The sequence below is a fragment of the Dendrobates tinctorius genome, unplaced genomic scaffold (genome assembly GCF_039654945.1).
Source record: "Dendrobates tinctorius isolate UK_male_01 unplaced genomic scaffold, ASM3965494v1 ptg000070l, whole genome shotgun sequence".
Classification (NCBI taxonomy): domain Eukaryota; kingdom Metazoa; phylum Chordata; class Amphibia; order Anura; family Dendrobatidae; genus Dendrobates; species Dendrobates tinctorius.
The window spans coordinates 30,959,154-30,986,119 of NW_027361738.1; the positions used below are offsets into that span (position 1 = coordinate 30,959,154).

Below are 26,966 nucleotides of genomic sequence, written 5' to 3' on the forward strand. Positions count from 1 at the left end.
GGGTATTGAAGGCGGTCTTCCACTCGTCGCCAACCTTTACACGAATGAGATTATACGCCCCTCTCAGGTCCAACTTCGAGAACCATCGAGCCCCCTGAACCTGGTTAAACAGGTCCGGAATCAACGGTAGTGGATATTGGTTACAGACAGTTCTCATTAAGACCTCGGTAATCTACACACGGCCTGAGTCCTCCATCCTTTTTACTGACAAAAAAGAAACCTGCGGCCAGGGGTGAGGTGGACGGACAAATATGCCCCTTTCTTAGAGCCTCTTGTACATACTCACGTAAAGCTTCTCTTTCAGGAGGAGATAAATTGTATAAGCGTCCCTTAGGGAATTTACAATTGGGAACCAAATTGATAGTACAGTCATAAGAGCGATGAGGTGGCAACCGCTCAGACTCCTTCATAGAAAAGACATCTGCGAATTGGCCCAAAAGACTCTGAAGAGAAGCTTGTACGGAGACGATACCACAAACGTGTGTTAACAGGCATTTCTGTGAACAATCTGCACCCCACTTCTCTAATTCACCAGAAACCCAGTTAATGTTGGGATTATGGAGCTGGAGCCATGGGAGCCCCAGTATGACACTAGTTGGGAGGTCATGCATAACCAAAAATGACAGTTGTTCCACATGCAGTACACCAACCTGAAATGATAGCAATGGAGTACAGAGACTAATCTCCCCATTAGCTAGTGGGGTGTTATCAATACCAACTAATTTAGTGGGGTGAGCGAGTGGAATTAAAGAAATACCCAAAGAGACAGCAAACTCATAACACATAAAATTAGCAGTAGCCCCTGAATCAATCATGGCCACTCCTTCTCCCTTAGGAGGAGAAAGCGATAGAAATTGGCACTAAGAGTCTCTTAGAACTTAAAGGAATTACCTGTCCACCCACAGGCCTAGGTGGTGTATTCCGAGAAGATTCTTGTGGAGTGCTAGGGCGCCGCGGGCAATCCTTTATCCAGTGCCGAGGATCCCCGCAGTAAAAACAGGTTCCAAGTGCGTGGCGTGGACGGCAAGGACTAGGTTCTGTGGTAGTTTGCATGGCTCCCACTTCCATGGGTTCGGCAGCTGGCAGACTCGGAACAGCCGGAGTGACCCTAGAGAAAACAGAAACCTGCGCTGCTGCCTGCTCCGATCTCCTCGCCCTTAACCTGCGATCAATTCTGACCATTAAGGCCATCAGCTCCTCTAGAGACTGGGGCAGGGTGTAATGTACCAGTTCATCCTTTAGGGCTGGAGAAAGGCCCCGCTGAAGTTGATTCCGTAGGGCGGGATCATTCCAACGGGTAGCTAAGCTCCATCTACGAAACTGGGTGCAATAAATCTCTACCTCCTGATCACCCTGGAACAGGGAGGTGAGATTTGCCTCGGCCAGAGCTACTTGGTCAGGCTCATCATAAATATTCCCTAAGGCTTGAAAGAAGTCGTCTACTGAAACACAGAGATTTGAATCTGGCGGCAGAGAGAAGGCCCACTCTTGGGGCCCCTCCCGTAAGCGAGAGATTATGATACGGACTCTTTGAGCTGGAGGACCAGAAGAAAGAGGTCGTAATTGAAAATATAATTTACAGTTTTCTCTAAAAGAAACAAATTGGCTTCTATCTCCGAAAAATGGCTCGGGTAAGTTAACTCTAGGCTCAGAATTAGTTGTCCCTGCCACGGCAGCTGCTTGAATTTGCTCCTGACGCTGGACCTGCGCAGCAAGATCTTGCACCAGCTGAGTAAGACCCTGCATCTGATTGACTAAGGAGGTCATAGCGTCCATTTGGGTGGCCGGTGATTATGTTATGATTCCACCACACGGCGGGGAAAGAAGGTGCCACTGAGCTCCACCCCCCCGCTGACCCTACCTACTTGCCGGTCCCACCCTAGCCGGTGGGCGACAACTGGGCGGCGGTCCCTTCCTCGGCGTAAGTGCAGGGAGCTACAGTGAGGGTAAACCGAGGGTGGAATTAATGCTGGACAACCTAAGGGAGACAAGCAGCAGCAAGGAGGACTACAAGAGTGATACTAAAGAGAGAACAAACCTGAAGGGTTAATCCACGAAACCCAAAACTAACACACCAAACAGTACTAAACTTTCAGCAAAGACAGAGCGGAAAGCTAGAGTCCAGAGGTACTCAGACGAAAGAGAGACTGGGAGGCTGTCAGCGGTTGTACCGGGCAGCGCAGTGGAGAAGGCAGAAATCCGTACCACAAAAGAATCACCGGCAAGGAGTGAAAGTCCTGAGGAGTGCTAAATAGGAAGAAGGCGGGACATACGAACAGGAAACAGTGAAGCAGCCAATCACCAGAACGGGGAAGAATGATGAACGAAAAAGAACTAGTTGATCAGAAACTGAGTATTCCAACTGGCTGTGTGGCACAGCCAGAAAGGCAGCGAAACTTGCTGTGGAACCCAGACTAGACCCCGGTACGAATCCTGACAAATGTATTAGCTTCAAGACAAAACTGGGCATTCTGAAGAAGATTGTCCTACGTGTTATGAGTGTGCAAGAATAATAATGTGGATGTTGAATTAATATTGTGGATGAAAGTAATGTTTAACTTCACTGATGGTAAAAAAATAAACAGTAATCCCTTAATTATTATTATATCATTTTTAATAAATCACCAACATTTAGTTAGTCATAGCTTGCTTTTCTTGGATTTTAGAATTGATTTTAGGAAGAGGTACTGGAGAATCATGATCATTTGCTATCCACACTGTCCACATTTGAGAATGATAGTTGCTACCCCACACCAGAACTAGATACAAATCACAGGCAATTTTAATATAGTTACGTCTCCTAAACCCGAAAGCATACAAGATACCGACTTCTTCCCCTGTCCACTATTTATTTATTTATTTTGCTCATTTATATAGTGCCATTAATTTCACAGCACAATCTAGATTCCCTATCAGTAAGGGTCCCGTTTCACATAGCGGCGCACCAGCGATCCCGACAACGATATGACCTGGTAAGGATCGCTGGTTCGTCACTACATGATCGCTAGTAAGTTGCCAAACAGGCATCACAGGATCCGACGATCCATATAACGATCTCGCCGGTCGTTGGTACCTTGTCACACAGCAGCTTTTCTGACAATTCCCGCCTGCGTACCTCAGTTCTGCGTCGCCAACGAGGTCGCTCGTCGGCGTCAAACACAGCGATGCGCGCTGGCCAGCGGGACACCGATGATAAAAAAATGACCCAGGACATTCCTGCGCGATCAGCGATATCCAGCGGGGGGGGGGGCCTGTCGCTGCTGCCTGTCACATGTAGCGAGATCGCTGGCATTGTCACTGTTGCGTCACAAAATCAGTAATGTTTCAGCGATCTCGCTATGTGAGACCAGGGATTAAGTATTTGGAGGGTGGGGTATAACGGGGAAAACCACACAAACATCGGGACAACATACAAACTCTTTGCAGATGTTGTCCTTTGTTGGATTTAAACCCAGGGACCCCAGTGCTGCTAGGCTGCAGTGCTAACCACTGAGTCACCGTGCTGCCCAGTATATACTGACTATATATACAATCCAAGGTTTACAGATAACTTTGAATAAATAAAAATGCTTTTGAGATGCAGCAATTATACTGAAAGTCGGTAGATAGCGCAGATCGGTTCGCCTAATAACTCGATCATACTTATAATATTTCAGAACTGAAATTAGCAATAATGGCTGGGCGAGTGGCACTCTGCTATCATGTTTTTTCACTTGACTATTGCTACTTTTATGAAAGCAGAATGTTAAACATGATAATTGGATGATATTGATTTCGGCATGCCAATGTTTTCACTTTTCTTTCTATGACAGCTGTCAGAGGGGTAAATTAGATAAATCTAACATAATGGATGAGGCTGAATTGTATTCTAAAATGAAGAAGCGAGAACTTTACAAAACATTTTATTTTAATATATTTTCTTCAAACTTTGAAAGAGATGGTTAGCGGTAGATGAAAAGTGCTCCCTGGGGACAGCTCAATAGGTTTCTCCATCTTATGATCTGGACCGTCTTCAGTTTGAAGTCATTCTGTTACACATGCAATGCTCTTGTGCCAGGCATGAAATTGCGCTGCAAAGTCTTTTCTTACAGAGGTCTAAAGGACAGAAATTTTCTTGCAGTGATAGGAACCAAAATACTATTTATTAAGGTTGTCTGTCAAATTGCAACCTATTTTACTGACCTTAGCATGTGGAGAGTAACTTCAAGACTTTGTGCTCTTCGCGTGTGTAACAGCAATAGTTTTGGACTATTTACTACAGCGACTTCTTCAAGGTACAACTTGCCACTTCTAATATAACACTGGAAATGCAAGTAGAAAGATACTTTGGCAATATAGAAAATAGGACGAAATTCAGTTTGATTAAAGAATAATATTGACTAATTTAATCATTTATACATTAATAAGGAAAACTACTAGGATACAAGCTTGTCTACTGAGGAACAAAGGTTTGTGTATGCGGAAATGCAAAATGCCTGATCTTTCTTTGCCATGATAACAAATGTATTGTGAATACTGGTTACTAGAGTTGAGCGACTTTTGGTTTTTTAGGGTCGCGTTTCGTTTCGTGAAACCCGACTTTTCCAAAAGTCGGGTCGAGCAAGATCGTCCGATTATAGGGAAAAGTCGGGGTCGTCCCGAAACACGAAACCCAATGTAAGCCAATGGGGAATAAAAGTCGTCAGTGAGAGGAGGACAGGAAACACACCTACAGTGCCCATTTGAATGGCAAAAGCATCAATTCTTCTTACTGAAGCTTGTCAACCTTAATTAACTTCATAATACAAGTTACGCACTGAAAAATGGGGGTTATTTGGCTACAGTTGTGGGGGGGGAGGGCTGGCTCCAGGTTTTCATGTGCCCTGGGCGAAAGAGCGCCCCTTTAACACATACCACAACTCATCATGCTCCGATACGGCAGAGAAATAGCGGTATAGTACAATGAAAAATACTTCACTTTTTACATCTCATGACGAGGCCCATCTATTTCTCCATACAGAATCATTGGTCCCATATAATGTTTGAAACAGTATATGATGAGCTCCACATAATGCTACAGTATATGTTGGTCCCCATGGATGAAGCTCCACTGTCTTATGGGCCCAAATAATGCTCCAAACATAATGGGCCCCATTTCTAATGCTCTAGTGTATAATGGGCCCTGTAAATGCTGCTCCAGTGTCTGATGTCCACCTTTGGAATGTTCCAGTGTATGGTGGGCCCCATCTATCATTCTCCAGAGTATAGTGCTCCCCAAAAATTGCTGTCCCAACATTGAAAACAATCAAATAAGTCTCCTCGCTAGGGAATCCCTGTACTTGTCTGGACTCCTCGTCGTCCCCATCTTCCATCTCACTGCACAGTATTTCAACTTTGCAAGTGCTGTGATCCTGAGCAAGCAGGGGGGGGCCCACTCGTTGGCGACGGCACTGGCACAGGGCCCCTGATAGTACGGTGGTGTGTCTGATGGCGGGTGGGCCGAACCTGCACTTTCATCTGCAGCTTCCTCTTTGTCACCGTGTAAGATGGAACTGTATATGGGAAGGGTAACCTGAGTTTCATCAGGGTCAGATTCAGGCCGTGTAGCGTGTGAGGGGAATGTAGTGGTCTGGGTCAATGTACCAGCAGATTCATCGAGCAGTGGCTGGGCATCAGTGCACTTGTGTCGCCCCCAGGAGTACGGTCGCCACAGTGGCATTACCTTCCTCCTAGGGAGTGTGATGTCATGCTTGGGAGCAACGAATGATCTCTCTAGCAGGTTAACTGATTGGGCGGCATTATTCCCACGAGTCATGACCCTCCAAACAGCGTTCATGAAGGCAAAGTGTTTGTTTTACGTGGGCAGTATGGTTGCAAAGCTGAACCTTAAAGGAATGTCCAGAAGGGCACCACCAGGAGTGGAGCCTACGGTTAAATTCGACTCCACCTGGGAAACCTCAAACATGCCAGCTACAGAACAGATGCACACATTGCAAGCTTAATTCCGTTAACGAACGAGACTCCGTCATGCCCCGCGGTCCGAGTCCGGCTTACTTGAGGGACACGTGAGGCTCTGGCACATGAGATTGGCCAATAACTGGTGTGTCATGCCCTTACATGTCCGTGGCTGCATGTGCGCTACACTGAAAAGGCCAGCGTTTGTCGCTTTCAGGTGCAGATAACCCGCTGAACAACGTTAGTGATGGGGATCACTGATTACAATTATTACCCGCGAACAATGATTTCCCAGTAAGTGCAGGTCAACCGCAGTTCCGGAATTAGGCCTAACCGTCATTCCTGAAAAAATGAAAAACTTACGTGTGCAAACCACAGGTGCTGTAGCTTGCTTAACAGCTCGCCAGCCGTTCTCACGCCCAGTATGGATTACACGTGATTGCACAAAGGTGAGAAAGGGTACCATATCCCCAGATAACATGTATGGATAGCGTACACATTCAAAATATATGTCTATACATCAGGAGGCAGGCTCAAACGGTGTCCGGCCCAGTATGGATTGCACGAGATTGCACAAAGGTTAGAAAGGGTACCGTATCCCCGGATAACATGTATGGATAGCGTACACATTCAAAATTTATGTCTATACATCAGGAGGCAGGCTCAGACGGTGTTAGGCCCAGTATGGATTGCACGTGATTGCACAAAGGTTAGAAAGGGTACCGTATCCCCGGATAACATGTATGGATAGCGTACACATTCAAAATATATGTCTATACATCAGGAGGCAGGCTCAGACGGTGTTAGGCCCAGTATGGATTGCACGTGATTGCACAAAGGTTAGAAAGGGTACCGTATCCCCGGATAACATGTATGGATAGCGTACACATTCAAAATATATGTCTATACATCAGGAGGCAGGCTCAAACGGTGTCAGGCACAGTATGGATTTAACGGCCCAGACTACACAGCGGAGGAGTAGGGAGAGGTAAAGATTGCAAATGCTGGGGCCCTGCCCAAGCAAGGGGGGTCCACTCGTTGGCATCGGTACTGGCACTGGGCCCCTCATAGTACGGTGGTGTGTCTGACGGCGGGTGTGCACCACCACCGTCAGAGACACTTGATTGCACTATGAGGGACCCTGTGCCAGTGCCTGCGCCCAAGAGTCGGCCTACCCACCTGTCCAGGGCAACGGCACTCGCACGGTGTCGTGCGCTAGGTGGTGACCCCGGCCATGGGGGGGAGGCAGCACAGTTAGGGAGTTTTAGAAAGTGGCATATGTTGATGTTGGACATTCAGCTAATGCAAAAGGTGAAATAGGTCAAGTCCCAGGAAGAGGTGGACCAAAGCAAGCCATTTTTCTGTCACCCTATGTGTCATCAGGGGAAGGTGGGACAAAATCCTTGGAAACCCATGCGTGGTTCATTTTAATGAAGGTTAGATCATCCACATTTTGGGTTGACAGACGGGTCCTTTTTTCTGTCAGGATTGATCCAGCTGCACTGAAGACTCTTTCTGATAGCACACTTGCAGCTGGGCAAGCGAGCTCCTGTAAGGCATATTGTGCCAATTCAGGCCAGGTGTCCAGTTTAGCGGCCCAATAGTCAAAGGGGAAAGACCTGTGTGGGAGGAAAAGTAGTTTGTAACCATAGTTGACAACTGCTGTCTCCTGTCACTTTCCATCGATGCAGTATTACCAGTTGTGTGAGCGGTACTTGAAAAATCAGTCCACAACATTGTCATGAAACCCCTGTCTCCAACGCCACTTCTGCTGTGTGCACCACGAACACCTCTGGCAAGCTGCCCCCCGGCCCGTACGGCTCGTGTGAGAACCATCACCGCTGCTGTGTGCTGGGAATGCCTCAAGCAACCGATTTACCAGAGTTGCTTGTTTATTAGCCAATATTAGGTCAAGGTTCTCCTGTGGCATGATGTTTTGTAATTTGCCTTTATAGCGTGGATCCAGGATGCTGGCCAACCAGTAGTCATCATCGTTCATCATTTTGGCAATGCGGGGGTCCCTTTTTAGGATCAGCAAGGCATAATCTGACATGTGGGCCAATGTTCCCGGTGTCAATGATGCACTGCGAGTGCTGGTTGGAGGAGCACTTTCTGGCAAATCCACATCCCTCCAGTAACGCACAAACCCTGTACCAGACCTTGCCACGCCAACATTTTCACTTGCCCCACGAGATGCATCCTCCTCCCCTAAGTAATCATCCCCATCATCCTCCTCCTCCTCTTCTTCCTCCACCTCGTCCAGGAGAGGTCCCTGAGCAGACAATGGCTGAATGTCATCAAGGATTCCCTCCTCCTCTTCCTCCTCATCAACATTGGCTGCAGAAGCCTGCTCCTTAAGGTGCGTCGAAGTTTGCATGAGCAGACGCATAAGTGGGATGCTCATGCTTAGGATGGCGTCGTCTGCGCTTACCAGCCGTGTGCATTCCTCAAAACACTGAAGGACTTTACAGAGGTCTTTCAGCTTCGACCACTGCACACCTGTCAACTCCATGTCTGCTCTCAAAGTGCCTGGCCGTGTATCCTCCCACAAATGCATTATGGCATGCCTCTGCTCGCACAGCCGCTCCACCATGTGCAGGGTGGAGTTCCACCTTGTTGCAATGTCGATAATGAGGCGGTGGTTGGGAAGGTGGAGCAATCGCTGCAGCTTCTGCATATGAACGGAGTGTACAGGCGACCGGCGGATGTGCGCGCACAGTCTTTGCACCTTCTGGAGCAGGGCTGTTAACTCTGGATAATTTTTGAGGAAGCACTGCACCACCAGGTTCAAGGTGTGAGCCAAGCAAGGTATGTGGCTGAGTTTTGAAAGGGCTACGGCTGCCACAAAATTACAGCCGTTATCACTACCTTGCCTGCCTCAAGATGTACACTGCCCAGCCATGACTCAGTTTGTCGCTTCAAGTACTCGGCCAGCACCTCGGCGGTGTGTCTGTCGCCCAAACACATCATCTGCAACACAGCCTGCTGACGCTTTCCACTAGCTGCTCGATAGGGGGACACCTCGTGTGCAACAGTGGCAGCTGCAGATGGAGTGCTCGTATGACTGCGCTCTGTGGACGAGCTTTCGCTTCTGGAGGAGGAGGAGGAGGAGGAGGGTCGAACGCCTACAGCCAACTGTTTCCTATACCGTGGGCTAGGCAGCACTGTCCCACCACCGCTGTCCCCTGTGGACCCTGCATCCACCACATTAACCCAGTGCGCAGTGATGGACACGTAACGGCCCTGGCCATGCCGACTGGACCATGCATCAGTTGTGAGGTGCACCTTTCCGCTCACTGACTGCTTGAGTGCATGGACAATGCGGTCTTTCACATGATGGTGGAGGGCTGGGATGGCTTTGCGAGAGCAGAAGTGGCGACTGGGTAGGTCATAGCGTGGTACTGCATAGGCCATGAGTTCGCGGAAAGCTGCGCTTTCCACCAACCGAAAGGGCATCATCTCAAACGAGATTAGTTTGGCAATGTGGGCGTTCAAACCCAGTGTACGTGGATGAGAGACTGAGTACTTTCTTGACCTACTCATAGTGTCTGGGAGGGTGAGCTGGACTTGAGAGCTTCATATGGTGGAAGTAGCGGTGGACAGGGCGGACTGAGAGAGGGTTGATGATGATGATGGAGTTGGTGTTCTTTCTGATGGCCTAGAATCAGTCTTTCATTGATATAACAGTGGGATTCCCTGACTGCTGTGGCCTTGCAATGACACCTCAACATTTGCTGCTGTGCTAACCGGTGGGCTTACAGTGGGGGAAACAATGTAGCGTTGCTGACTACCTTCGTTGTGATCAGTTGCACATGTGGCACTTGAGGTTTGGTGTTGTGTCCACGCTTGCAAGTGCATGGTGTTTAAATGTCTAAGCATGCAACTGGTATTCAAATTTTTCAGATTTTTCCCTCGGTTAAAGGTCTTTGCGCACTTCTTACAGATAACCTTGACCTGATCATGAGGATTTTGTTCAAAAAAGTGCCACACTGCACTCTTCCTACTTTGGCAGACATTTTGCGGCCTAGCACGCTGTGATCTTTTGACCCTCTGGACAAGCTGTCCAGCAACTCTTTTGATTTTTGGAACCTGTCTTTGGAGTGCTCCGGGCCTGCCAGAGAACAGCTGTTGCGATGTCGATGTCTGCTGTGGATGCTCCTCATCTGAGCTATTGTAAGCAGCACCCTCTTCCCCCAATGGATGCCAATCTGGGTCAACAACTGGGTCATCCATCACCTCCTCTTCAATGTCATGTGCACCTTCCTCTGTGTCACCGTGTATGGTGATATAGTGTGCGGGAAGGGGCACCTGAGTCTCATCAGGGTCAGAATCTGGCTCTGTACACTGCGAGGACAATGTAGTGCTCTGAGTGAATGTACCAGCAGAATCATCCATCAGCGGCTGTGCATCAGTGCACTCCATGTCAGATTCATCTTGGCCTGGGTAATTCACCATTTGACTTGATAATCCAGGCATGGTATGTGAAAACAGCTCCATGGAGTAATCAGTAGTATGGCCTGCGTCATCCTTCAATCTTGGTTGGGGTGAAGGACACAAGGAAAGGTGTGGTTCATGAACATGAGCCTCCAATGACGACTCAGTGCTTTTACTTTTTACAACTGAAGAAGAGGAGGCGATAGAGCTGGAGGCTGAGTCAGCAATGTAAGACAAAACTTTTTCCTGATGCTCTGGCTTTAAAAGCGGTTTGCCAACTCCTAGAAAACTAAGCCTTCGAAGCCTTATGGAGCCAGACGATGACGCAGGCTCAACACCTCCTGCATTCGGTCCTATTTTGCTCTTGCCACTACCATCAGATCCACCACCAACACCATCATTACCAGCTGCCAACCCCCGCCCAATTTCACGGCCTCTTCCAGCAGCCTTCCTCATTTTTGGTAGAAATGTAGACAAAATCCAACAAACTATATAGTAATGTAAAACAAGGTACAAGGTGTCTATAGGACAGGGGAGATTTTGAATTTCTGCTCACACTAGTGGACACTGGACACTTTTGGATTGTGTGAGGCCCACTGAATATCTGAGCGCTATGTCACAGGCTCGATGGCACAGCTGTGACCAAAGTGACTAGAGGATAAGGGAGATTTTGAATTTCTGCAGACACTTGTGGACACTGGACACTTTTGGATTGTGTGAGGCCCACTGAATATCTGAGCGCTATGTCACAGGCTCGATGGCACAGCTGTGACCAAAGTGACTAGAGGATAAGTGAGATTTTGAATTTCTGCAGACACTGGACACTTTTGGATTGTGTGAGGCCCACTGAATATCTGAGCGCTATGTCACAGGCTCGATGGCACAGCTGTGACCAAAGTGACTAGAGGATAAGGGAGATTTTGAATTTCTGCAGACACTTGTGGACACTGGACACTTTTGGATTGTGTGAGGCCCACTGAATATCTGAGCGCTATGTCACAGGCTCGATGGCACAGCTGTGACCAAAGTGACTAGAGGATAAGGGAGATTTTCAATTTCTGCAGACACTTGTGGACACTGGACACTTTTGGATTGTGTGAGGCCCACTGAATATCTGAGCGCTATGTCACAGGCTCGATGGCACAGCTGTGACCAAAGTGACTAGAGGATAAGGGAGATTTTGAATTTCTGCAGACACTGGACACTTTTGGATTGTGTGAGGCCCACTGAATATCTGAGCGCTATGTCACAGGCTCGATGGTACAGCTGTGACCAAAGTGACTAGAGGATAAGGGAGATTTTGAATTTCTGCAGACACTTGTGGACACTGGACACTTTTGGATTGTGTGAGGCCCACTGAATATCTGAGCGCTATGTCACAGGCTCGATGGCACAGCTGTGATCAAAGTGACTAGAGGATAAGTGAGATTTTGAATTTCTGCAGACACTGGACTCTTTTGGATTGTGTGAGGCCCACTGAATATCTGAGCGCTATGTCACAGGCTCGATGGCACAGCTGTGACCAAAGTGACTAGAGGATAAGGAAGATTTTGAATTTCTGCAGACACTGGATACTTTTGGATTGTGTGAGGCCCACTGAATATCTGAGCGCTATGTCACAGGCTCGATGGCACAGCTGTGACCAAAGTGACTAGAGGATAAGTGAGATTTTGAATTTCTGCAGACACTGGACACTTTTGGATTGTGTGAGGCCCACTGAATATCTGAGCACTATGTCACAGGCTCGATGGCACAGCTGTGACCAAAATGACTAGAGGATAAGGGAGATTTTGAATTTCTGCAGACACTTGTGGACACTGGACACTTTTGGATTGTGTGAGGAGCACTGAATATCTGAGTGCTATGTCACAGGCTCGATGGCACAGCTGTGACCAAAGTGACTAGAGGATAAGGGAGATTTTGAATTTCTGCAGACACTGGACACTTTTGGATTGTGTGAGGCCCACTGAATATCTGAGCGCTATGTCACAGGCTCGATGGCACAGCTGTGACCAAAGTGACTAGAGGATAAGGGAGATTTTCAATTTCTGCAGACACTTGTGGACACTGGACACTTTTGGATTGTGTGAGGCCCACTGAATATCTGAGCGCTATGTCACAGGCTCGATGGCACAGCTGTGACCAAAGTGACTAGAGGATAAGTGAGATTTTGAATTTCTGCAGACACTGGACACTTTTGGATTGTGTGAGGCCCACTGAATATCTGAGCGCTATGTCACAGGCTCGATGGCACAGCTGTGACCAAAGTGACTAGAGGATAAGGGAGATTTTGAATTTCTGCAGACACTTGTGGACACTGGACACTTTTGGATTGTGTGAGGCCCACTGAATATCTGAGCGCTATGTCACAGGCTCGATGGCACAGCTGTGACCAAAGTGACTAGAGGATAAGTGAGATTTTGAATTTCTGCAGACACTTGTGGACACTGGACACTTTTGGATTGTGTGAGGCCCACTGAATATCACAGCGCTATGTCACAGGCAGAAATTGGCTAGTGTATCACAAACTACAAGGTGTATGTAGAATTGGGCAGAGTAGGAATCTCCCTAGAGTGCAGGTCTGTAAGAACGGAACATGTCCTCGACTTATTCTCACAGAGTGACACAGATAACAGCCGTTACACGGTACTGTGTGAGGAGCGTACACCGCTGTATGGTGTGAAAAAATGCACGCTCAGTACCTCAGCAGGACAAAAAAAAAAATTGGGATTGCTTTTAAAAAAGCAGTTTGCAGCTCAGTACCTCAGCAGGACAAAAAAAAAAAATTGGGATTGCTTTTAAAAAAGCAGTTTGCAGAGCAGTGGATAAACAGCAATGCAGCTGTCAGGAAGCCTTAGAAGGCAGCCCAACAACCAACACCACTGATACACAACAATATAGCCTCACCTTGCACTGCACACACAGTGACTGGTGTGTTGTACAGGCACAATCGCTAGCAGCAGAAGCAGTTTTTTTTTCTTCTTCCCTGCCTAACGCTCTCCCTACAGAATCAGCAGCAACCTCTCCCTATGCTAAGATCGGCAGAAGTAAGATGGCGGTCGGCGTGCACGCCCTTTTACACCCCCTGTGACGCCCACCAAAGCAAGCCAATCACTTGCATGCCCTTTTGAAAGATGGTGGTGACCCGTGCCTATGTCATCACGTTGCCCACAGTGTCCGTGGATCCTGATTGGCTGAAAAAGAGGGCAAAACAAACTTTTGAAACGCGACTTTGGCGCGTAAGTCGCCGACCTCGTGGCCGACCTCATCCTAGGGTCGGGTTTCGTTTCATGAAACCCGACTTTGCCAAAAGTCGGCGACTTTTGAAATTTTTCGACCCGTTTCGCTCAACTCTACTGGTTACACTACATTATCCATATTTTATCCATAGTTGGCAGATTTTGAGAATATTTTTGTAATGTCTTTAACCAATTAACATGAAATAGCATATGGATATAGGATTGAGAAAGAACACAAGAACACTGGCTCAGTGGATAGCACAGCTGGAGTCCTGGGTTCAAATCCCACCAAGGACAACATCTGCAAGGAGTTTGTATGTTCTCCCCGTGTTTGCGTGGGTTTCCTCCGGGTACTCCGGTTTCCTCCCACATTCCAAAGACATACTGACAGGGAATTTAGATTGTGAGCCCCATCGGGGACAGTGATGATGTATGTAATCTGTAAAGCGCTGCGGAATATGTTCGTGCTATATTAAAATAAAGATTATTATTAACTGTATATCTTGTAGGTGTACCTGGATTGATATAAAATACAAAGGAAACAAATAACTTTAGATTTACTTTAAAATTTTCATACAATTAAAATTTGACAACTCAAAGTTTAGAATTGTTATGCACCTGTCCCGTATCCGTACTTTGCTTCCTTCAGCCTGGTTTACAGATGGCCCGGCGATATGAGCATCAGGTTGGGTCTATATAAAGCTCACTGAGACACCTTTTTGTCTGAGTATTGCATTAACACTTCTGTGTTGCTGGACCTTAGATTGCTACACACCTTCTACTGTACTCCAACTGCCTGTGAGTTCCAGATGTCCTCGACTTGCCTGTTTCCGGTTTCCTAGAGTCCTCAGCCCACCTGCGGCTTCCTGACATCCACCTGCCTGCAGTTTCCTGACATCCTTTGCCTGACTGCCTGCGTTTACTGATGTGTTCCACCTATCTGCAGTTCCCTGATATTCTGCACCTGCCTGTCTGCAGTGTCCTTGCATCCACTCTTCTGCTTGCTGTTTACTGATTTCCTCCACCTGCCTGGGGGTTCCTGAAGACCTCCACTTGCCTGCTTCTGGTTTGCTAGAGTCCTCAGCCCACCTGCGACTTCCTGACGTCCACTTGCCTGTCTGAAGTTTCCTGGCATCCCAGACTTGCCTGCAGTTTATTTCCTCCGCCTGCCTGCAGGTTACTGATGTCCTTCATCTGCCTGTTTCTGGTTTCCTAGTGTCCTCAGCCTGCCTGTGGCTTCCTAACATCCATCTGCCTGTGGTTTGCTGACATGCTTTGCCTGACTTCCTTGGGTTTACTGATGTCCTCCACCTGCCTGCGGTTTCCTGACATCCTCCACCTGCTTGGCATATCTACCTCACCTAGTGAGCCGAACAAGAATTTTACTGAAAGACCAACGTTAATATCTCATCAAGTGACATACAGTAAGTCATCAATATATGCAACACCATGTGTATAAAGTTACAACATATTGTAGATCCTAAGGAATCACTTGGGTAAGTAATGAGCAGGCGAAGTTGACAACCAGGTATTGTAAATTATGGAAATTGTGAAGGTGTAATAAGTGCAAAAAATTGACAGTAAATATATTGAAGTTTAATAACATTGGGCTGGTTAGGAGATTACAGCATTTTTGACTGTTATGTTTAGATGCAAATATTATTATTTTTATATGGAACCTTTTATTCTAATTCCCCAAGAAAGCTAGGTCAATTAAAGTTCCAGTCCATCTACAGACTGCAAGCAATAAAGGTCTGAGAATGGTAAGCCTCAAAATAACCAGGGTTTTCTTCTTTTAGGGTCTGTTGAAGAAAGATAATATTTTATATTTTTAATCACTGGGTCTTCCCAACCTAACTTTTGAATAAGGCAATAACATCACAGTGATTGAAAATGACTTTCATTGAAGTGGACTCAATGGGAGTTCTCAGGGTAAAGTTTCATTTTCAATCATATGTAAGAATCGGTGTGATGAGCTTGCAACTACTTGTTATATACTCCACATTTCTTATGGATCCCTAAACATATAAAGATATGAGTTATGAGTACAATTTCAATGCTGATATTTCAGTGCAGTTTGGTGAAGGATATAAATTAAATAGCACATGAGTCAGATGCAGCCATAAGATTAATGGGGAAAAGATAAGACTCAAGACTAGAAATGGAAATAAAATCAAGGGAATGAGGATGCATTGAAGCATAAAGGTTCTATAAATTGTTTATTTTGTGAAAATGTCAAATACCGTATGTATCCATCAATTCTAAAAATCTAACACTGACCTTTAGCCATCACCTGTAGCTATTTCATGAAAAAATAAATAAATAAAGACGCAATTAAAACAAAAGTTGGTTTTAGGCTGATAATTAGAAGAATGATAAAAGAAAAAAATAGTATTCAAAATAAAAAGTCATTATTTAACCAGATGTGTTGATGGATTTACATTTTAAAATTTTCAGTGGAGATGTGCTTATGCCACTTCCACACTTTTACAGTCCGTCATAGGACTTTAGCACACTACAACTGAAAACTAAAGAAAGTACTTCTCATTAGGCCGAAGTCACATATGCGAGAAACTCCCACGAGTCTCGTATCTCAATACCCGACACTGCCGCCGGCATGGGACCAGAGCGCTCAGCTGCATAGAAATACATGCAGCTGAGTGCTCCGTTCCCAAGTGTCAGCGGCAGTGCCGGGTAATGAGATGTGAGACTAGCGTGAGTTTCTCTCAAGTCTGACCCTGGCCTCAGGGTAGGTTCATACGAGCGTATTTAAAATCGTTCAGAGTTTTATCAAGAAAATTGGCACTATTTTTTTTTCTCACTTGTTGTCCGCCTGTTTTTACAGCAGCAGATATTAATCATTTACAGGACCATTTACAGTTTTTTATGTTACAGAATTGCAATGTATTCGTAGAAATTTTCTGGCACCCATAGCCTTGATTGCTTGAGTCATCTGATTTATGGAGGAAAGTCATGCACGCTGCAATTTTTTTCACATACCGATTCGATCAGTGAACTAAATCGTCCATCTGCACTTCCCCATTGATTAACATTGGTCCAAATGTGATCTGTTTTTTTAATGTAAAGCATTGGGTGGTGTGCAAGAGTCTCTGTGGTAACTGATAATACCAAATCTGGTTCCTCTGACACCCTGTGAAAGTACTAATGGTAAAATTCATGAATTGGAGCCCTATTTTCAGTGCCTAAAGTCAAACTACTTTATTTAGTCCCAGATATTTGGTACACTAAGTAAGTCTGGAGAAAGATAGGTAAAGTCCAACATGGACTAATGGTTCCACTTGTATAACACGTGTTAGAGAAGACCTCAACACAAACATGTCACCACACACACAAATCAACTGATATTGAATATGACAACCATTTTTTTACATAAAAATCCAAGCAATACAATAGTGATCGAGCATTTTAGTCCATAAAGTCGAAAATTGGTGTCTTTTGAAAATCCATAATTTCATGTATAATACTCAATATAGAATAGATACACAAGGTGGATAAAGCTTAGTTGTAAAACATACAACATTTCTGAGGACTGCCCCCTTGTCTAAATAACGTCTATCATAAGTGGAACCAGATGTGGTTGCTCAGGGGCAAGGACAACAAAAAGCTGAAACAGAAATGTACAGGTTCTGGTAGTTCAGTGAGATAAAAATACTGGAGTATGTAATTGTAGTCAGACTTTCCGAGCTCAGTTAGAAGTATCATAAAGCTAGGGTTAGGTAAAGATAGTGCAATTGAACAACCTGGAGCTGAAAAGTCTCGCACGTTGGATCACAATAGGTCAGGTTAATATATTCTAGGTATAAAACAGAAAAACTGAGAAGTAGCATAAACAACAAAACAGCTTTGTAAAACTCAGATTGCATAGAGCTGTACGATGTCCATGAGTACATAATGTAAGAAAAATGCATTAAACTGTATAACAATTAGTTGAACTGCAGAAGGAAAGAAATCATTGCCTCCCCAAAAAATTCAGATCACATTTTCTGCCAAACTCCATTAGTGTACTGACATGAACTTGGTGAGATGAGACTTTCACCAACATATCTCAGAAAACCAAATTACCATATGCAGATTCTCTAGAAACACTGCACCTTATTAATAAATATGAGTTGGAAATGTCTCTTTTCAGCTTTGATGAGTCTTTAGCCGAACTGTCAATCTTAAGAGCTATTCCCTTTTTAATAATCTGCATTTTCCATTTCATATCCATGTTGATATTATTATAATAATATACGAAGCATTGTATAATATACCAAGCAATTTAGGTTTTTATGCCTTATCAATATATATTATCCTAAACTTTTTCCTCTGACAATATTGTATATTATATTTAATCCATGATAAATATTTTTGCTTGACATTTCAGAGTGCTGATCAGTGAGAGATCTGCTGTGCTCTCATTCAGTGCTAATCAGCATAGAGATAAAACATACATTGGTTGAAGATCAATGTTAGCAGCATTTGTTATTTGGAATGAAGTCAGATGAAATAATTCAGCAGCTTTCATGTGCAGTAGCTTTCACTGCTAATGACATAATTAATTCATGAGGATTTACTATTGATACAATCATGTGATTGTTACATTTGGCAATGCAAATATAAAATATAACACAATTACAATTCTATTATCATAACTAACATAAATATACAGTACATGTGGAATATAGCTTCAGAAGAGGTATAGTAGACTGACCATACAAAGTATTATTGTATTCTTTATATCTATAACAATAAATGTGCTAAGCAGCTTCCGTCCGGTTGTAATGCAGCTTCCGTCCAGTTGTAACTTGGTGACGTCACATCCACCACACACCTCTTGCCATGTTAACCCTCAACACACACTCCTCCTCAACACACACACCTCTCACCTTTCACCATCTCCACTCACGTCCCCCCTCTTTCACTCCACATGCCCTTTCTCTCACTCCGTCTCTCATACTCACGCCGTCATCGCCGCTGCTCCACGATCCTCGACATCTTCTTCCGCCCGCGCCATCTTGGATCCCGATGTCGTCCACGCCGGCGACATGTTCTTGCGGCGACGCCATCTTGGATCGGCGAAATCCCGCGATACTCAAGATGGCGTCGCCGCAAGAACAAGTCGCTGGCGTGGATGACATTGGGATCCAAGATGGCGTCGGTGAAATCTCACGAGATTTCGCCGACGCCATCCTGAATCCAGACGTTGTCCACGCCGGCGACATATTCTTGTGGCGACGCCATCTTGGATCGGCGAAATCCCGCGATACTCAAGATGGCGTTGCTGCAAGAACATGTCGCCGGTGTGGACGACGTCAGGATCCAGGATGGCGTCGGCGAAATCTTGCGAGATTTCGTAGACGCCATCTTGGATCCCGCGGAATTTCGTCATTTACCTCACGCCGACTTGCTGTGCGGACGTGTTGCTTTGCTCCTCTACCTGTTCACTGGTGGTGTCTAATTACAGGGCCAATTTGCCTCTACCACTTCATAACTACTGCTGGGCAATTGCAGGGCCAATTTGCCTCTACCACTTTGTAACTTCTGCTGGGCAATTACAGGGCCAATTTGCCACTACCACTTCATAACTACTGCTGGGCAATTACAGGGCCAATTTGCCTCTACCACTTCATAACTACTGCTGGGCAATTGCAGGGCCAATTTGCCTCTACCACTTCATAACTACTGGTGGGCAATTACAGGGCCAATTTGCCGCTACCACTTCATAACTACTGCTGGGCAATTACAGGGCCAATTTGCCGCTACCACTTCATAACTACTGCTGGGCAATTACAGGGCCAATTTGCCTCTACCACTTCATAACTACTGCTGGGCAATTACAGGGCAAATTTGCCTCTACCACTTCATAACTACTGCTGGGCAATTACAGGGCCAATTTGCCTCTACCACTTCATAACTACTGCTGGGCAATTACAGGGCCAATTTGCCGCTAACACTTCATAACTACTGCTGGGCAATTACAGGGCCAATTTGCCGCTACCACTTCATAACTACTGCTGGGCAATTACAGGGCCAATTTGCCATTACCACTTCATAACTACTGCTGGGCAATTACAGGGCTAATTTGCTGCTACCACTTCATAACTACTGCTGGGCAATTGCAGGGCCAATTTGCCTCTACCACTTCATAACTACTGCTGGGAAATTATAGGGCCAATTTGCCTCTACCACTTCATAACTACTGCTTGGCAATTACAGGGCCAATTTGCCGCTACCACTTCATAACTACTGCTGGGCAATTACAGGGCCAATTTGCCTCTACCACTTCATAACTACAGCTGGGCAATTACAGGGCCAATTTGCCACTACCGCTTTATAACTACTGCTGGGCAATTACAGGGCCAATTTGCCGCTACCGCTTCATAACTACTGTTGGGCAATTACAGGGCCAATTTGCCTCTACCACTTCATAACTACTGCTGGGTAATTACAGAACCAATTTGCCATTACCACTTCAAAACTACTGCTTGGCAATTACAGGGCCAATTTGCCGCTACCACTTCATAACTACTGCTGGGCAATAACAGGGCCAATTTGCCGCTACCACTTTATAACTACTGCTGGGCAATTACAGGGCCAATTTGCCACTAACACTTCATAACTACTGCAGGGCAATTACAGGGCCAATTTGCCGCTAACACTTCATAACAACTGCTGGGCAATTGCAGGGCCAATTTGCCGCTACCACTTCATAACTACTGCTGGGCAATTGCAGGGCCAATTTGCCTCTACCACTTCATAACTACTGGTGGGCAATTACAGGGCCAATTTGCCGCTACCACTTCATAACTACTGCTGGGCAATTACAGGGCCAATTTGCCGCTACCACTTCATAACTACTGCTGGGCAATTACAGGGCCAATTTGCCTCTACCACTTCATAACTATTGCTGGGCAATTACAGGGCCAATTTGCCTCTACCACTTCATAACTACTGCTGGGCAATTACAGGGCCAATTTGCCTCTACCACTTCATAACTACTGCTGGGCAATTACAGGGCAAATTTGCCGCTAACACTTCATAACTACTGCTGGGCAATTACAGGGCCAATTTGCCGCTACCACTTCATAACTACTGCTGGGCAATTACAGGGCCAATTTGCCATTACCACTTCATAACTACTGCTGGGCAATTACAGGGCTAATTTGCTGCTACCACTTCATAACTACTGCTGGGCAATTACAGGGCCAATTTGCCTCTACCACTTCATAACTACTGCTGGGCAATTACAGGGCCAATTTGCCTCTACCACTTCATAACTACTGCTTGGCAATTACAGGGCCAATTTGCCACTACCACTTCATAACTACTGCTGGGCAATTACAGGGCCAATTTGCCTCTACCACTTCATAACTACTGTTGGGCAATTACAGGGCCAATTTGCCGCTACCGCTTTATAACTACTGCTGGGCAATTACAGGGCCAATTTGCCGCTACCGCTTCATAACTACTGTTGGGCAATTACAGGGCCAATTTGCCTCTACCACTTCATAACTACTGCTGGGCAATTACAGAACCAATTTGCCATTACCACTTCAAAACTACTGCTTGGCAATTACAGGGCCAATTTGCCGCTACCACTTCATAACTACTGCTGGGCAATAACAGGGCCAATTTGCCGCTACCACTTTATAACTACTGCTGGGCAATTACAGGGCTAATTTGCCACTAACACTTCATAACTACTGCAGGGCAATTACAGGGCCAATTTGCCGCTAACACTTCATAACTACTGCTGGGCAATTACAGGGCCAATTTGCCGCTACCACTTCATAACTACTGCTGGGCAATTGCAGGGCCAATTTGCCGCTACCACTTCATAACTACTGCTGGGCAATTACAGGGCCAATTTGCCGCTACCACTTCATAACTACTGCTGGGCAATTACAGGGCCAATTTGCCTCTACCACTTCATAACTACTGCTGGGCAATTACAGAACCAATTTGCCGTTACCACTTCAAAACTACTGCTTGGCAATTACAGGGCCAATTTGCCGCTACCGCTTCATAACTACTGCTGGGCAATTACAGGGCCAATTTGCCGCTACCACTTCATAACTACTGCTGGGCAATTACAGGGCCAATTTGCCTCTACCACTTCATAACTATTGCTGGGCAATTACAGAACCAATTTGCCGTTACCACTTCAAAACTACTGCTTGGCAATTACAGGGCCAATTTGCCGCTACCACTTCATAACTACTGCTGGGCAATAACAGGGCCAATTTGCCGCTACCACTTCATAACTACTGCTGGGCAATTACAGGGCCAATTTGCCACTAACACTTCATAACTACTGCAGGGCAATTACAGGGCCAACTTGCCGCTAACACTTCATAACTACTGCTGGGCAATTACAGGGCCAATTTGCCGCTACCACTTCATAACTACTGCTGGGCAATTACAGGGCAAATTTGCCGCTACCACTTCATAACTACTGCTGGGCAATTACAGGGCCAATTTGCCGCTACCACTTCATAACTACTGCTGGGCAATTACAGGGCAAATTTGCCTCTACCACTTCATAACTACTGCTGGGCAATTACAGAACCAATTTGCCGTTACCACTTCAAAACTACTGCTTGGCAATTACAGGGCCAATTTGCCGCTACCACTTCATAACTACTGCTGGGCAATAACAGGGCCAATTTGCCGCTACCACTTCATAACTACTGGTGGGCAATTACAGGGCCAATTTGCCACTAACACTTCATAACTACTGCAGGGCAATTACAGGGCCAATTTGCCGCTAACACTTCATAACTACTGCTGGGCAATTACAGGGCCAATTTGCCGCTACCACTTCATAACTACTGCTGGGCAATTACAGGGCCAATTTGCCGCTACCACTTCATAACTACTGCTGGGCAATTACAGGGCCAATTTGCCGCTACCACTTCATAACTACTGCTGGGCAATTACAGGGCAAATTTGCCTCTACCACTTCATAACTACTGCTGGGCAATTACAGAACCAATTTGCCGTTACCACTTCAAAACTACTGCTTGGCAATTATAGGGCCAATTTGCCGCTACCACTTCATAACTACTGCTGGGCAATAACAGGGCCAATTTGCCGCTACCACTTCATAACTACTGCTGGGCAATTACAGGGCCAATTTGCCACTAACACTTCATAACTACTGCAGGGCAATTACAGGGCCAATTTACCGCTAACACTTCATAACTACTGCTGGGCAATTACAGGGCCAATTTGCCGCTACCACTTCATAACTACTGCTGGGCAATTACAGGGCCAATTAGTATCTGTTTACACTAAAATACTCCAGGACGCCTTCTTCACTGCCAGAAAACTGCCAAATAGACTCCTTTACCTGTGCCAACATGAGTCATAACAAAAAGTATGCCAATGCCAGTGAAAGGAAAGCAGCTTTAGCACTACGATAAAAACAACGCCGTGCTAATGAGACTCCTGAGGAAAAACACCATCGCCTTGACAAGATTAAGGCTTATAAACGCCGTCACCACACACACGAATCTCGTAACTCTAAATCCATTAGATTGGCTGAAGAAGCCTTTGCACGCCGTCACTGCCGACAGCAGACGGCTTCTTCCTCATCATTATTATTAGACTCACAACAGGATGCTTCCACATCAGCATGTGGAACAAGTTACTACCACACTTCATCCTATATGCCGTTCACTGACATAACTAATCAGCTATCTGTTTCTGCCCTATCAATACCACCATTAGTCAATACCGACGCACAGTATGGCAATGCCAGTGAAAGGAATGCCGCTTTAGCACTATGTCAAAAACAACGCAGTGCTAATGAGACTCCTGAGGAAAACAGCATCGCCTTGACAAGATTAAGGCTTATAAACGCCGTCGCCTCACACACGAATCCCCTAACTCTAAATCCATTAGATTGGCTGAAGAAGCCTCTGCACGCCATCACCGCCAACAACAGACGGCTTCTTCCTCATCATTATTAGTAGACTCACAACAGGATGCTTCCACATCAGTATGTGTGAACAAGTTACTACCACACTTCATCCTATATGCCGTTCACTGACATAATTAATCAGCAATCTGTTTCTGCCCTATCAATACCACCATTAGTCAATACTGACGCACAGTTTCTTCACATACAAGCTGCAACAGTTAGCCTGCAGAAAGTGCAACCAAGACAAATATACGTTGGTCTCAAAACTAGGCGCACCCCCCCGGTTGGACATGCACTTCTACTACAACCTCACATTTTCACTAATGATGAAATAGTATTACTGAACACAGCTGTGGTGACATGACCCATGTATGTGAGCATTGCCAAGCTTTGCATTTTGCAGCTGAGATACCTTCTGATAACAACTTTACGCTCTGCTGTCAGAAGGGTAAAGTCCATGTACCCATACTACAATATCCTGATGTCTTTACACATTTTCTGAAAGGGCAAAGTGAATTTAGCAAAAATTTCTTGGATAATATTCAAAGTATTAACAGTTCCTTTGCTTTTGCCTCCATGGGTGCAAATATTTCACCACCTCCTGGATATGGCCCATACTGTTTCCGCATACATGGGCAGATCTATCATAGAACTGGAACACTACATCCCTCAGATGACCAACAACGCGCATTTGCCCAACTTTACATTCTCGATACCGCTACCGCAAACGAACAACGCTTACGATGTTAAGAAAATCAAAAATGTCATCCTACATTGATGAACATTATTGCCCTTCAAATCCAAACTATTAATCCTTTTGTGGCAGCTTATCAAATGTTACGTGATGTGGAAGAACAAGAAAAAATTATATCTCTACAAAACGGAACTGTCATGCCAAACATCACAATGGCTATTAAACAAGATCGTACTCAAGACCCTCGACGCTACAATAATCCCACTGTCAGTGAAGTAGCAGTCGTGTTTCAAAATGACAATGGTGAGCCACCTTTCAATAGAGACATATTAATTCATTTAAAACCTGATCCCCACAAACCTTTAGCTCCAAAAACACAACAAATTAGCATTCGCCATAGCAATTTGGATGCCCTCCTCTATCCAATATTTTTCCCTTATGGAGACCAAGGATGGCATGATGGACTCAAACAACAAGGCAAAAGTCCGAGGAGGATCACACAACTCCAATACTACTGCTATATGTTATCTGTCAGAAATTACTTTAATCCACTCCTCAATGGTGGTAAGCTAACACAGCAATATTTAGTAGATGCTTAAGTCAAAATCGAAGCTAATCACCTACATTACATCCGCAACCACCAAAAAGATTTAAAAGTGGAGAATTACTGCCTCCTTCAAGAACATCTACTCAAAATATCGGTTCAAAATGTCATCCCTATTGGAAAAACCGTCATTTTATCATCTTCTTTGGAAGGCAGTCCAAGAAACATGCAGCAGCGCTACCAGGATGCTATGGCTATTGTTACAAAGTATGGTCGACCAGATCTATTTATCACCATTACATGTAATCCTTAGTGGAGTGAGATTACTACACATTTAGAACCGTGGCAGCGTGATGAACACAGACCAGACTTGGTTGCACGCGTCTTTAAAATTAAACTGGAATCCCTCTTAAAAGACATTAGCAGTGGATTATTTGGAAACGTCACTGCAATGGTCCATGTCATTGAATTTCAGAAGCGTGGTCTCCCACACGCTCATATTTTAATTATTCTTGGCAACCTGTCTAAATTACGGACTGAGGTGGACATAGACAATATAGTCTGGGCTGAAATACCTGATGAAACAATCTACCCTCAGCTCCATAAAATTGTTCTTCAACACATGATTCATGGTCCCTGTGGAGAACACAATACTAATTCTCCCTGTATGGATCTTGGAAAGTGTAGCAAAGGTTTCCCTAAACAATACCATCCATATACCATCAAAGAAAAGGACGGCTATCCCACTTACCGCAGACCCATTGGCAAAACATATGAACACCATTCTAAGACGATTGACAATTCATGGGTAGTTCCATATAACCCATTTTTACTCACCAAATACAAGTGCCATATTAATGTAGAAATATGTGCTTCCATTCAAAGTGTAAAATATTTATTTAAATACGTTTACAAAGGACATGACAAAGCCAACCTTGAAATTTCCCAAAATAACATCCAACATGATGAAACACACCAATTTACGGATACCAGATATGTTAGTGCACCTGAGGCTGCGTGGCGGATATTTGCTTTTCCTATGCATAAACAATCTCATGCCATCATTCGCCTAGCCATACATCTGCCTAATTCTCAACCATTCTATTTTCATGAGAATGACTCTGCAGACAACATCCATCAAAAGCTCAATTCCAATTCTACACTTATGGCGTATTTCAACCTTAATAAGATCGATCACAATGCACATAACTATTTCTACAGCAAAATTCCAGAACACTACGTTTGGAAACAAGGCACATGGGAACAAAGAAAACGAGGGGGTCTCACAGTTATTGGAAGAATGTATACTGTTAGTGTGAAAGACCAAGAACGCTATTATTTATGTTTGTTGTTACTGCATGTAAAAGCTGCTACCAGTTTTGACAGCATTAAAACCGTCAATGGAGTTATGCATGAAACCTTTAAGTATGCTGCGTTAGCACTCGGATTATTATTCGATGATAGCATCTGGAGACGTACTTTAAGAGTTGCTTGCATTCTTAACATGCCTTCCCAACTTAGAGGCATGTTTGCTTATATCTGTATTTTTGGCCCCCCCAGTAATCCATTTGAATTGTGGAATGAATTTAAGGACCATTTTTTACAAGACTACTGTCATACATACCACAGCGACACTGAAGAGTGTATCGATTGTGAAGGATATGCTATGAAAGATGTCCAAGATGTCCTCATAGTCCATGGAAAAACTTTTGCTGATTTCAGTTTACCACACCCAGCAAAAAATATTAAACACCTCCTTAAACAATATGAAAAGGGTTATGAGTTAAAAAAAAGCTGCAGAGATGAAAGAAACTCTTAATCAGGAGCAACTTTTTGCCTATGATGTCATTACTGAAGCTTTACAAAATAGCAGTTTAACACCAAAGTGCTTTTTTCTCAAAGGACCTGGTGGCAGTGGAAAGACCTACCTATACATCTACTTACACATCATTTAAGAGGACAAGGAGAAATTGTCTCACCAGCAGCGACTACAGGAATAGCATCTAACTTGATACAAGGAGGCCGAACAATACACTCTGTAAATGGCATACCTATTGCGATCAACGAAACATTCGTTTCCAGGATTAAAAACGATACAAATGCAGGAAAACATTTACAGAGTACAAAACTTTTTGTTATTGATGAGTGCACTATGGTCCAAAAACATGCATTGAATGTGATAGATAGACTTCT

The 26,966-nt window shown here is 44.9% G+C and overlaps 1 long non-coding RNA gene across 1 annotated transcript; it reads right to left on the bottom strand.

Annotated features, from left to right (window-relative positions):
- Nucleotides 1-3,911: 3,911 nt before the first annotated feature.
- Nucleotides 3,912-26,519, bottom strand: LOC141095931 (uncharacterized). Its single transcript, XR_012233511.1, has 3 exons — nt 26,398-26,519; nt 4,183-4,301; nt 3,912-4,095 (listed from the first exon to the last, which is right to left on the bottom strand). It is a non-coding gene; the product is annotated as an uncharacterized lncRNA (long non-coding RNA).
- Between the last annotated feature and the right edge of the window lie 447 nt (nt 26,520-26,966).